Source organism: Corapipo altera, unplaced genomic scaffold (genome assembly GCF_003945725.1).
Source record: "Corapipo altera isolate COAL_440 unplaced genomic scaffold, ASM394572v1 48b, whole genome shotgun sequence".
Classification (NCBI taxonomy): domain Eukaryota; kingdom Metazoa; phylum Chordata; class Aves; order Passeriformes; family Pipridae; genus Corapipo; species Corapipo altera.
The window spans coordinates 14,492,847-14,501,302 of record NW_020884884.1 but is presented as its reverse complement, the minus strand read 5'-3'; the positions used below and the strand labels follow the sequence as shown (position 1 = coordinate 14,501,302).

Below are 8,456 nucleotides of genomic sequence, written 5' to 3'. Positions count from 1 at the left end.
GAAGATGGAACACATTAAAATTAAGAGTTGCACAAGTTGTAGCTGAAGGGACCATTGAAATACTTTGATAGGTACAGTATCATTCAACTAAGATTTCATAAGATGTTCAGTTCATAAAATGACTTGAAACATGTGCACGTAATAAGTGAATGTGCAAACATGCAGAAGGTGGAGAGATAGATCAGTTCAACATTTCCCTAATTCTAAATGTCCTTTGCAATGCTACTAAAGACACTTGTGTTTATATCCAAGGAAGAAAAATGTAAAACAGAAGAGCATTAAGGTGATCTGTTTACGTTTAGCTACTCACCTGTCTTGCACAGTGTTTTGGTTGTTGGAACTTAGTTTTGTCTCTCAAACAGAGTAAAGTCATTGAATTGCGGATTCTCAAGGGGCAAGTGTGGACAATGGCATTTTCCTGTAAATTTGAGGCCTTTCAGCTAATATTAGTCTCTGCTATAGGGCTAGTAGTTCTGAGACTTAGTAAGCAATTATGTTTCTTTCAAAACAACATTGGGAAATGGGTCCAACTTTATGCTTGAAAGTTACTGCTGGTGGAAGCTCTGTAACCTGATCCATTCCTGCACAGATAAGACTGTTTTTCCAGTGTGGCCTGTAAAAGCAGCTCTTTCTTTTAGCCTGAAAACTGATGGCCCAATTGACGTACCACCTTTGGATTCAGGGAGAGGCCCTGATCCCACTGTTTTCAGAAAAAAAAACCCCATTCCTTGTGGCTGCTTCTCTAAAGTCAGCATTTCACATCAGTGCATACTTGGCCTTTGTATCTTCAAGGCATCTTTTTTTTTTTTCCCTTCCAGATACTTGGGAACAGGAGGTTCAGAATGTTTGGTGATGAAAAAGCAGTGTGATGCCAGGGGCTGTATTGCTGGCAGCATAACATAAACACCTTTGACTTATAAGCTGGTGCCAAATGAAGTTCTCAGAAAGCCACGGAAAGACTACCTGGAAAATCAACAAATGAGTTACATGCAAATGAGCCAGCTTCCTTTTTGTAGTTCTCAAAATGAATCCTTCTTCTGCAAGGTGGTTTGGGCATTTTAGGGAGTGGTAAGTGAACCACACCTCTTCTTCCAAATTTTTGTCACTGACCCTCTACTGGGCCTTAGTTCTGCCAAGGAAAAGCCTTTTAAAGTTCAGTGTCAACAGTCAAGTGTTGTCTGTTCTCTGAAAGGACAACATGTATCTGAGGGATCTAAAAATATCATTCAATGTTGAGAACTAGAGAATTTATGTGCTTTATAGGGACCCAAATTACATAGAGCCAGAAAAATACAAAAATTAATAACTTTGTCCAGTAATTAATTGCTAGTAGCATGTGAGGACAGTTTTCAGGAAAGACTAGTTTTCATTCTTGGTTTCCTGAATTGATATATGTCTGTCCACTTACCTGCCTACCTCTGCTGGACAAGCACAAGATTATTTTGAAGAATACAGACCCTGAGTTAGATTTTGAGTTAGATTCTTTGCATATTAGCTATGCCATGCACAGACAGCGGGGGGAGATCATTAGGAAGCCAAATGCAATTTTCTTGTCATATGGGACAGTCACAGAGTGAGTTATGGTATGCTATGGGCAGTTTTCTCTTATGCTATTGATGGATAAACTCCATGGACTCTTAATCTATGAAGAATCAGATAATAAAACAGAATTCTGTCAAGAGCTCTGCTCCATTAAGGCATCTCTCCCCCACCAGGAACCACTCCACTGTCCCTTTGCACTCACAGTCCTGACAATAATTATGCAAAATGGCAGAGATGGAAAAAAGACTGATAAGTGGTATATAGTTTCCAGGCCATTTCTTCCATCCCATCTCACTCCCTCTGTTTTTATAAATGGCAGAGACGGACTGGACTGTAGCATACAAGTCATGTTACTTTTTGTTGTAGTTGTTTTTGTTTTTTTTTTTAATAGTATACATTATACACCGAATTGTGGTATAAAGTGCAAATGCTCTGTAAAGGGCTTTTTTGCCCTTCAATACAAAGATTTCAGTCTGTGCCCCTTGTACAGCTCTGCCTCTCTCTTCTAATGGGAGGCCTCAGCATGGGGAAACACATCCTAAGAAAGCAGAACAACAGGGCGGGAATTAGTCGGATGCAGAGGAGAGCAGCTCGATACTAACGGGCCAAATAGGCTCTGACAGCCTCACACCAACGGGCCACTCTCCTCTATGGGGAGTTTATGAGGCCTTGGCTTGTGTGGCCACCTCCACTTATGAATGAAAATCAAAACCAGATTGATGTCCCCCTCCCAACAGCAGCTGCCTGATTTTTTGCATAAATCGTGCTCCCCGGCCCCTCTCCAGGGGAGCTCCATAAAATAAATGGATTCATTACATGCGGATTTCCTTTTCCTTCTTCTCTGGAGAAACAAAGAGCCTATTAGACGCAATATGGAAATGCACATATGCATGCACACACGTGCAGACAACATGAAAATGTGCACGTGCACATGCAGCGTATAAGCTCCCTCCCATCTCTGTACCCAGACAGTGCCATAAAATACATGAAAAAATCCCTTCTCCTTTACAGCTCTGCCGAACACACAAGCCTGTATTCATTCGCACAGATCTGCAGCTTAAATTCTAAACTAAAAAGGACAGGAAAGCCCAGGGCAAGTTGCTCCTTCCAGAAGGCGGAGGACTGTGAGTGCACTGAGTGGAGGTTATTTCCTTTTGCCAAAGTCTCCCCCAGTGCCCAGGAGCTGTGTTTTTACCAAGAGCGTAAGGGCCCCATCCTCTGCAGAGCAGGGCTCACAACAGGCTGCACGCTTGGGACACCATAACCACGAGAACTGGGAGGCTGCCAGCTTTCTCTCCAGCTGAAATAGAGGAAGGTGCTTTGTGGCTGAGAAGAGGCAGAGGGATGAAGGTAAGGAAATGGCTGGGTGCCCTCCATTCCTCTCATCTCCAGGTGGCGGCAATACTGGCACAGGAAAGAACTGGAAAACATACCTTCCCCGGAAAGCTCTGCCTGTGTGAAGCAGCCACAGATGCAAATCTCACACACCTGTATACCAGGGTGAGGGATGCACTGGAAACCCCTCGCTGAGCAGGTTACATGAAGTTAGGAGGTGCGATCACCTTCAAAATGATGCCGTAAGTCACTGGCCCCAGGACAAGACTGTAGTACGTGGGCACGTTCACATTGTATGCTAAACTTGGGTCAGAGCCCGAGTTTGAGCACTAACTTGCTTCCCATGCAAATTGTGAACGCCCCAACCCTCAGGGCCAACTCCCTACATCTTCAGTCGGAAAGCCTTTGGGGCTCTAAAAGCCCAGCCTCAAAAGGGTGCTGTGCTATAGAGCCAAAATTACAGCAGCAGTGGGAAATTAGTTGTAACCTTTACCAGCTTCTGGCTACCACCTGACAAGGGAGCCAGGGAGGAAAGGGAGGAGTAAGAGGAGAGCTGTTTTCTCTCCCTGGCACCAAGGGATGCTATGCCCTGAGACAAGGGAGAGGGACTCAGAGCTCAGCTAGAGGGTGGGAGGCAAACACGGTGGTGACAAAGCTCAGGACCATGCTAAGGATATGCCATTAGTGCCTGAGCTGGGCTGAGTTTTGGTGTTCAAGGGAACATCAATCTCCTTTTTTATCCAGAATCCATACTGCTGTGGAGCACTTTTTAGTCTTTTAGCCTTTTTAGGAAGCAACGGTGTAAATTTAGGAGTGCACAGCAGCAGGCTGGAGGCAAGAGAGACCCATTCAAAATAAAGGGGTGGGGAGAGCAATGTAGCCAGCAAAAGGACTTCATATACACAGTCCAAGACCTGAATCTCTCAAATCATAAACATCTTACACAGTAGTGTAAGAAGATACTAGTGTTTTTCTCAGGCCTTCAATATTGGGCTTTAAGGTTGCAGTCAGGTTCCATTGCTAGCTTTTCCTGGCAGCTGGGAAGAGTAGGAACTTTCCCTTATATGATGTAAGTTTTCATATAATTGAGTGAGTCTGGGAGCTGGAGCTTTACAAAAAACTGACTCGAATGGGATGTCTGATGAAATCTAGGAAGTCAGCAGCATGGGGGGATGCAGACCCTGCAGAGGAGGGCTTCTGAAGAGCTGCTGAGCAGAAGCCTTGCGTCTGACAGAAGCTAGCAAGAACTGAGACATGAGGGAGCTTAAAGCAGTTTGCATTGCCTTAAATTCAGTATTCTAAGCCCCAAGGTTTCAGACATTTTAAGCTGGACCACAAAAATTTGTGATAACTCTAGAATCATGGGTTTTTGTAAAAGAATAAATGCTGCATTTTCTCTCTTTGCCTCTGAGCGTTAGAGTTGCCTTCAAATAGCTTTTTGTAGTTTTTCCCTGCAGTGAAGAAAACATGTTGCATTAGTATCATAAGTTTTGGTTTTTCCCACACACAAGAGGACTAGAAACTTGTCTTATGCAGATAACACTTTTCTCGCCTAATCATCTGTCATCAGGTTCTGGAGCTTTAAGTTAAAACAGGACCAGTATAATGAGATCCACAACCCATCACAAACACTGGCAATGCTACTTCAAATGGCTTCACTTCACTGATGTCAGCAAGGACTTTGTATACACAAATATGGAGATTGCAATCTTGATCCTGGAAACACTGGAACCTTGAAATGGTAAAACTGGGTGAGCCCTAAAATCCATTTATTCCCATATCCTGTCTCTGATTATCTGATGCTTTCTCTGATGCCTTTGCCAGATGCTTTAGGGGAAGGTGCAAGAACCTTGCAGCAGGCAGATGTAACATAATCTGTTCAACACTTACCATCACTTTCTGGTTCCTATCTATTAGAGATGGGATTGGGACCAGGAATATAAATTTTAGCATCTTTTCTGAAAGCGTTGTTGGTGATCATTGTTATGCTTTTTTGTTTCTTCTCATCCACATCATTGTCCAGTCTTTTTAGAAAATTGTTTGCTTAATTCTTGGCTTCTGCAGCTTCTTGTGTTCGGTACAGCTTAATCCAATTACAGATGAGTGAAAGAAATTAGTTACTTTGATGAAGTTTGGACCAGTCACTTCTTCATCTGATTGAATATCTGTTCACCCTTGTGTGTCCAAGGACAGCAACAAGTCTTTCTCTCTGTGAGTGTTTTCATCAGGATGTCTTGTGGTTGCAAGAATACATGGTGCTAGGGATTTGTGCCAGTGAGTCTCTTTGCTTGAGTCTCCCATGTACTTCATCTGCTTGCTTTTACAGACCCTGCTTCTCCCCAGTGTTTTTCTCTCCCTACACGTTACCTGACAGCTGAGTGTTACTCTCAGGTTGAACTGAGACAGTCTCTGGTCTGTTTCCTGCTATGATGTTTTGCATCAACATCTGCTCCTCTTTAGACTATAAAGTTCTGTGGCAAGAATGAGCTTCTGTGTATGTATGTTTGTGTCTGCAAACCATGATTTCCACTGGAACCTGTCTGTTCTGCTGTAATGCATACAATAATTAGCAATAATTCCTAATTAAACACCTAAATGCACCCTGCTCTGCCGTTCACAGGGTTGAGTTGAGAGCTCTTTCTTTGTGACCTTGGGCCCAGGCTTCGTGGTGGGGCTCATCCCTGGAGCACAACAAGGCCAATGGCTTGGAAGGAATGCAGCACTCCTGATTCTCCATGGGAAAGCAGAAGGCACACTATTCTCTCTAGAAACAATCCTGTCTCTGGTCTCCCTCCTTTGCCCTTATCTCCAAGGGGATTTGTAGGCAAATAGGATCAAAGGCTCAGAGATGCAAGATAGACTGCCTGAATATTCACTGGCAGGCAGGGATAGGTGGTGCACTTCAAGCAACCCATCCTCAGCTCACAAGTGAGCAAGGAGGAAGGATAGAGGCAGGGGATCAAGCCCTGACCCTTCTCTGACAGTCACTCTTTTTTCTTACACTTGGGAGGCACTTGCTGCAATTTCTGGAACCAATACCTCCCCTCTGAATGGAAAATCCAGCTGGAGATGTGCCTGTGATATCTGACACTTACAATTCACGGTATGTTGGTTGCTTCTGCAAATTGGATTGGGAGCACAAACATCCCCTCATGACTTGCCAGCCACGTGTGGAGTTCAGTAGTCACACTGTGTGTGGGCTCCTTGGAGAGGAGGAAACTTTCCAAGCAGCAATGGACTGCGATGAGGGTGAGAGGTGGGTGCAGGTAGGGGTGATGACTCCCTAGTTTGGATCTGAGCAAAGAGGCAGGTGAGGTTTGATAACTTGCATATTTGCTCAGATGCAGGAGCTGGTGGGGATTTGGAGGTGAGGAGCTGAGCAGCTGGCAAAGGAGACAATCTAATGGAAGGAGGAAGGAAGATTTTGTCTCTGCTTGTGTGTGGCTTTTTTGGCTTACTGTTTTTGGCAGTCTGCCCCCAGGGACTGGAACTGCAGAGTTCAGCCTGGGCTTCCTCCCGGAGAATAGCTTGTGGCTTTGATCAACCACAGCTATGTTCCTCCATCCCTGCCTGCTCCCTGAGCATGGAGTTTGGCTATTCAGACAAGTGGCAGCTCACCACAGGCCCTGCTGCTGTGACAGCCCTGCCAGAGCCAGGACTTGCTCTCCGGGCAAAGAGAAAGATGCTGGTAGGCCAAATTGCCTCTGTTGTGTGATGGGTTTTCAGCTTCAGTATATCAACTCTTCTGCCCAGACCACCCTTCAAGTCCCCATGTAGCAGGAAAGGGCCAAAGGAGCCTTGGAGACAGCAGTGTCCTGGCTCTCAACAGAGACCAGGCAAGTTTGTAAGGGAAGGACAGAGACAGAAATGACCAAGGCAGTTGGAGGCGACCATGCTGCATCTGCCAGCCTCTGTCTTCTATGCCTGGCCTACTGAATGCAGCAGAAGGCTCCTCCTGTGTGTTTGTCATGTCCTGGCAAATTATCTGTGTGTAGTCACTCCTTCCACAACAGCTGGGGTGTGCAGCAATAAAATCTGTCTGCATTTCAGACAGTGCTGTTTTCAGGTTCATCTATTCCCTGTTCTAGCTGGTGATCCCTGGAGAAGAAGGATATAGTAATTATGGGAGAGTAATATTCAGGCTGCCCTTCACACCCACCACATACACTATGCCATGGGTTAGCTGATCTCAGGAATGCACGTTGAAAACCAGCCCCAGGTTGTCTTCTTTGGGCTGCAGCGCCCATCACTGTGATACTTGGACACCACTCAAACTGTTGAAGGCATGAAATCTCAAAGCTTAGAGTTCTTATTGGCCTCTGAATAGGCCCACTGGCCCAGCCTGCATCCAGACACAAAACCCCATCTATCCTCTGGTTTGCAGACAGGATGTTTTTTCCCAGTAGTTTGAAGGTAGACTCAGGTCTGGCAGTCTGCACAGCCTACTAAAAAACAGTCTTATAAAATGTGAGCTAGGAAGCAAAACTCAGCACCATAAGAGAAAGAGGAGGAAACCACCAATTAGGAACAGCTCCTGAGGGGATGCTTTCTTAGGAGCCAGGAGGCACTCTACCAACAGGGCTTTTGGAGCAGGATAGGGCTGGCTGGGGAGGGCAGAGCCAGGGGTACCTGACTTGCACAGAGCCTTTCTGCACTCGGGAGGGCTGGTCCTGCAGCCCAGCAACTGCTGCGCCTGAAGCAAAGCAGCAAGAGATTGCACCCTGGCTGGGGGAGGACTAGCACCCAGGAGTAGGGAGGAAGAGCAGGAGGAGCACCGGAAGGTACAGCCCTCCTTAGCCTATGGCAACCAGCTAGCAATGAGGAATTCCTTCCTCCAGAAAGCAGCTTTGCCACAGAGTAGCTGGGAGTAGGTTTCGAAGCTCTCCTGACAGCCAAGTTTCCCACACAATGGCAAATGTGTGCCTGACCGCAGGGCAGCTGCAGGCAGGCAGAGGCTCTGTGGCCCTGCAGAGAGCAGAGAGAGGTCCTCTCATGCAAATCTAACCTACAGCTGGTGTCCAACTCCAGAGGTGGCCTCTTACACTGTCAGATGTAGGTTGGTAGAGAAAAAAGACACAAGGTCTGAGCTTTGTAGTCAGTGCATCCTTCCTACAGTTCGGTAAATGCCAGGGGATTATTGTTTAGGTCTTGGCCTGTTGGGCTGTTGTAGCTGACTGGGAGTCAGGGTTATTGTTGGTGGTATCCGAGTGTGGTTGGTGGTGGGGGTACACTCCCGATAAGGAGTGTTGAGACACTGAGGACTGAATGACCAGGATCTGTCTTGTTGACCATGTGATTTCTCCTGGAGACGAGTGGGTGTGCAGTGTGGCTTTTATTTGCTCCAGTCTATCTTGTTTCTCAGTTTTCCTGGAGATGACAGCTTCTTACCAGCTTAGGCAATGGGGTCTGTGGGGACATTAAGGTAAAATACTTGCTTAGGGTCGCTGGGTGCTGCCTACAGTAACTGTCCATGGCCTGTGAGGAGAAGGGCCTCCAGTGGGCAGCCTAAAGCACCTGAAATCCCATCTGCTTTTTGGGGTGCCGGTGGAAACTTTGTAGGAGATTTGGGTTCCACTCTT

At 46.1% G+C, this 8,456-nt stretch overlaps 1 long non-coding RNA gene across 1 annotated transcript; it reads left to right on the top strand.

Moving 5' to 3' along the window:
• On the top strand, window positions 1-5,326 carry LOC113946430. The gene is made up of 3 exons (XR_003527427.1): window positions 1-71; window positions 4,448-4,628; window positions 4,942-5,326. It is a non-coding gene; the product is annotated as an uncharacterized LOC113946430 (long non-coding RNA).
• The last annotated feature ends 3,130 nt before the right edge of the window (window positions 5,327-8,456 follow it).